This window comes from Peromyscus eremicus, chromosome 23 (genome assembly GCF_949786415.1).
Source record: "Peromyscus eremicus chromosome 23, PerEre_H2_v1, whole genome shotgun sequence".
NCBI classification, from domain to species: domain Eukaryota; kingdom Metazoa; phylum Chordata; class Mammalia; order Rodentia; family Cricetidae; genus Peromyscus; species Peromyscus eremicus.
This window is the reverse complement of record NC_081438.1, coordinates 10,481,570-10,486,257: the sequence shown is the minus strand read 5'-3', so window position 1 is coordinate 10,486,257 and position 4,688 is coordinate 10,481,570. Positions and strand designations below refer to the sequence as shown.

The window sequence follows — 4,688 nt, the reverse complement described above, 5'->3', positions numbered from 1 at the left end:
GGTCTCTGTGAGGAGAGCAGGCCTCTGTGAGGTGACCAGGCCTCTGTGAGGTGACCAGGCTTCTGTGAGGTGACCAGGCCTTTGTGAGGTGATCAGTCTTCTATGAGATACCTAGGCCTCTGTGAGGTGACCAGGCCTCTGTGAAGTGACCAGGCATCTTGAGGTGACCAGGTTTCTGTGAGGTGACCAGGCCTCTGTGAGATGACCAGGCCTCTGTGAGGTGACCAGACCTCTGTGAAGTGACCAGGCTTCTTGAGGCGACCAGGTTTTTGTGAGGTGACCAGGCCTCTGTGACATGACTAGGTTTCTGTGAGGTGACCAGGCCTCTGTGAGGTAACCAGGTCTCTGTGAGGTGACTAGGCTTCTGTGAGTTGACTAGGCCTCTGTGGGATGACCAGGCCTTTGTGAAGTGACTAGGCCTATATGAAGTGACCAGGCCTCTGTGAGGTGACCAGGCCTCTGTGAGGTGACCAGACCTCTGTGAGGTGACCAGGCCTCTGTGAGGTGATTAGGCCTCTGTGGGATGACCAGGCCTTTGTGAAGTGACCAGGCCTCTGTGAGGAAACCAGGCCTCTGTGAAGTGACTGGGCCTTTGTAAGGTGACCAAGCCTCTTGAGGTGACCAGGCTTCTATGAGATGACCAAGCTTCTGTGAGGTAACCAGACCTCTGTGAAGTGTCCAGGCCTCTGTGAGGTAAGTAGGCCTCTTGTGGTAACCAGGCTTCTGTGAGGTGACCAGGCCTCTGTGAGGTGACCAGGCCTCTGTGAGGTGACCAGGCCTCTGTGAGATGACCAGGCCTCTGTGAGGTGACCAGGCCTTGTGAGGTGACCTATCTCTGTGAGGAGAGCAGGCCTCAGTGAGGTGACCAGGCCTCTGTGATTTAACACAGCCTCTCTGAGGTAAAGCAGGCAATGTTACCAGGTCTCTGTGAGGTGAGGAAGCCAGGGTGAGGTGACCTGGTCTCTCCGAGCTTCCTGCTGAGCTTGTCCTCTGCAGATAGAGCGGGCCGACCTGGCAGCTGGAGGTGATGGAGGTGCTGGTGGGAAGATCTGGGAGGGGAGGGAGCCCGGGGAGGGAGGTAATTAGGAAGCAGGCATATCGCAAATCTCCCCGCCGCCGCTCTGACACCTGGAGAGAGCGATCACACACTTGGAGTCAGCCCAGACAAGTGTGAAGCCCTCACTCCATCTCCAGGAAGAGGGAGGAAGAAGTGCCCACATGACAGCCCGCCCCACACCCCCACACACACAAGGCCGCCACATCCCAGCGAGCCCTGAGGTCATCCTCGCCTTCTCCCGGTCTTCCTGCTCCGTGACCCGGGTCAGGGAGCTGTGATTCAGAGGGGCAGAGGGACGGTGGGACCCCCGTAAAGACCAGGGGAAGGACCTGGGAAGGAGAGGGGAGGCCAGATCTCGCCCTGGCAGGCAATCAAGGCGAGGAGGAGGAGGCAGTGGCGGATTTTAACAAGCCCTGGGCGGACTCAGGCCAGCCCTCATCAGAAGTGCCAACACCAGCTTCCTGGGGCTGAAAAATGAGTCCCCAAGGAAACTGGGGATTAATAGGGCCTGAAAGGGTCCTGGGTAGCACGGACAAGGCGCCAGCTACCACTCAACACTCCTGTCACGGCGTGTGGGCGTGCGTGCATGCGTGCATGCATGCATGCATGCGTTTGAGCGGGGTGGAGGAGGAGAGGCTCAGAGAGGCCGTGCCTTCGGCCCGAGGGCACACAGCTCAACGGTACCTGTCCTGAATACCCAGCATCCTTCACACCGTTCATTTCTCCCGAAAGGGAAGAGGCCACTGGGCCTCCTCAGGTAGGTTCTTAGAGATCTAGGGAGAGGGGGCGTCTCTTCTCATGGGTCCCCACTCCGTGGAGACCTGGGAGTGAGGCAGGTAGCCGCCTTTCTGGGTCGCAGACTCTGGCCCTCTGCGAAAGGCAGGTGTGTGTTTTTGCCTCCTTTCTCACACCACTTCCTCCCTGGAGCAGACACCAGGGGCTGGGCCAGGAGGTGGGGAGCATGAGAAAGGCCCCCAAAGTCCCCACGGAGCTCTCCCCACACCCCGCCTCCGGCTCTCCTTGTTTCTGGAATCTTCCAGAAGGGTCGTTCTAGAACATTCTGGAACACTGAATGGGCTTTTCAGCGCCGGGGTCTCACTTCATGACATGCCCTCTTAGAAGGGGGTTTCCCTGACCAGAGTGAGTGGTCCCCATCATTCTGCTTTTCTCAAAGCCCCTGCCGCTGCCCCTAAGTGAAGTAATGAATAAACAAGCACACTGTGCTTCCAGTCCCTGCCTTCAGGAGGGAAATGATTAAGATCTTGGCTGTCTCGGTAATGCCAAGGTCTGGCATATACTACATAAGCCTGTGACTTGACGAATGGGTGAGTCCATGGGCTCCAGAGCCAGATAAATCTGGGTTCAAATCCCAGTTCAAATCTTAGCTGTGTGATCTTGGGCAGGTGGCTTAACTTCTCTGTGCTTTCATTCCTGCCGCTGGGAAACAAGAGTGGAGTCGGATCTTCTTTCGCAGCCGCTGTTCTGTTCCACGGGTGATGCTGGCACGTCCTGAATACGCTCCGGCTATGGTGGTTCACACCTTACAAGAGAAAGTGTGAGGCCCAGAGAAAGGTGGCCCGATGGCCGCGGAGCTTCCGGTGCCTGAAGCCCCGGGTTCGGTCCCCGGCGCTCACGTGGCGGCCGGAGAGGAACAGCTCCTGAGAGTCGTCCTCTGACCTCCATGCATGTGTCCCCTTCACAAAAGCAGATTAAAAATAAACAAGCCGGGCGGTGGTGGCGCACGCCTTTAATCCCAGCACTCGGGAGGCAGAGCCAGGCGGATCTCTGTGAGTTCGAGGCCAGCCTGGGCTACAGAGTGAGTTTCAGGAAAGGCGCAAAGCTACACAGAGAAACCCTGTCTCGAAAAACCAAAATAAAATAAAATAAAATAAAATAAAATAAAATAAAATAAAATAAAATAAAATAAAATAAAATAAAATAAAATAAAAATAAACAAACAAATGCCACTTTGCAAAGACATTGGCTACAAGTGGGATGGGGAACTCGATTGTCCCGGCTCCCAGCACTCTGTCTGGAGGAAGCTGGACGGGGTTCAGGAGGTCACAGGATGCTATTTAGGGCCCCCGAATGAGGTCCAGGCACAGATGGAGTTTCAATGTGGAAGCAGGTTCTGACAGACGGAGGGACGCGTTCCCCTTCCCCCCCAAGGCTGCACCTGTGTTCCAGGTAATGCTGTCCCCAGCTGCTCTGCTCATAAGCAACAGGGCTGGGGGGAAGGATGTGGAAGCCATGCTGTGGTGAGCATGAGTGAATCAGGATGGAGCTTTCTCCAGGCAAGCCAGTGAAGGGACTGCAGAGGGAGTGGGGCGAGCCAGGGAAGGCAGTGAGGGGGGACAGGGATCAGGCTCCTCCACCTCTGTCCAAACAATCATAACTCTTGCTTCCCGAAACCAGGGGACTGTGTGCTGTTGTTGTGTAGCACTTAAGGCACACAGAAAAGCCTTTCGCCCCCCCCCCCTTCCCACCCTGAAACACGGTGACCCTGAGTCTTACATGTATTGCCAATTACTTCATCCAATCACAGAACATCTGACAACCTCCCAGAAGTCCCATTCTCATCGAACAGTCTAGTGAAACGACAAGGTCTGGAGAAAGTCTGGAACTGGCTGTCCCAGCCGAAGGCGGGCACTGTGTTACTGGCATCTGGTGAGTAGAGAGCAGGAAAGCTTTGAGAATCCTGCCATCACATCACACAGCTCCTTCCCCAGCCAGGTAGAGATGCATCCAGCCCTTGGGATCCGAAGCCGTGAGGTGGGGAAACATCCCAGATGGATGATGTGTTCTTTAGCGGAGCAGAAGTCCAAGGAAGTCCATTTCACTAGACTGTTGGATGAGAATGGGACTTCTGGGAGGTTGTCAGATGTTCTGCGATTGGATGAAGTAATTGGTGATACATGTAAGACTCAGGGTCACCGTGTTTCAGGGTGGGAAGGGGGGCCGAAAGGCTTTTCTGTGTGCCTTAAGTGCTACATAACAACAGCACACAGTCCCCTGGTTTCGGGAAGCAAGAATTACGATTGTTAGGTCTGGGGATCAAACCTAGGACCTCAAACACACCGGCAAGTATTCTACTGAGCTGAACATGCAGCCCTTGTGTGTGTGTTTTGAGACACACTCCTCCTATGTAGCCCAGGATGGCCTTGAATTCACTAGGTGGTGGAGGATGACCTTGAACTTCCGATCCTCTGGCTTCCATCTCCCTAGTCCTGTGATTACAGGCAGGTGTGAGTCACCACACCCAGCTTATGCTTATGCCATGCTGGGGATGGAAGCCAGGGTTCCATGAAGGCTAGTCAAGCTCCCTACTGGCTGAGCCACCAGTGAGAGAAAGCTAAGAGAGGCTGCATGCGCTCTCTCTCTCTCTCTCTCTCTCTCTCTCTCTCTCTCTCTCTCTCTCTCTCTCTTTCTCTCCTCTTTTTCTTCTTCTTCCTCCTCCTCCTCATCTTCCTCCTCCTCCTCCTCCTCCTCCTCCTCCTCCTCCTCCTCCTCTTCTTCTTCTTCTTCTTCTTCTTCTTCTTCTTCTTCTTCTTCTTCTTCTTCTTCTTCTTCTTTTTCTTCTTCTTCTTCTTCTTCTTCTTCTTCTTCTTCTTCTTCATCTTTTTTCTCTCCC

At 54.5% G+C, this 4,688-nt stretch overlaps 1 long non-coding RNA gene across 2 annotated transcripts in view; it reads left to right on the top strand.

Moving 5' to 3' along the window:
• The first annotated feature begins 750 nt into the window (after positions 1-750).
• LOC131898127 (uncharacterized) overlaps positions 751-4,688 on the top strand; it is an 8,841-nt gene continuing 4,903 nt past the window's right edge. The window contains exon 1 of one of the 2 annotated variants that reach the window (XR_009375852.1): positions 751-899. This is a non-coding gene — a long non-coding RNA (uncharacterized LOC131898127). Of the gene's footprint in view, positions 1,025-4,688 lie in introns of both variants that reach the window. The other variant, XR_009375851.1, reaches the window with a different exon arrangement.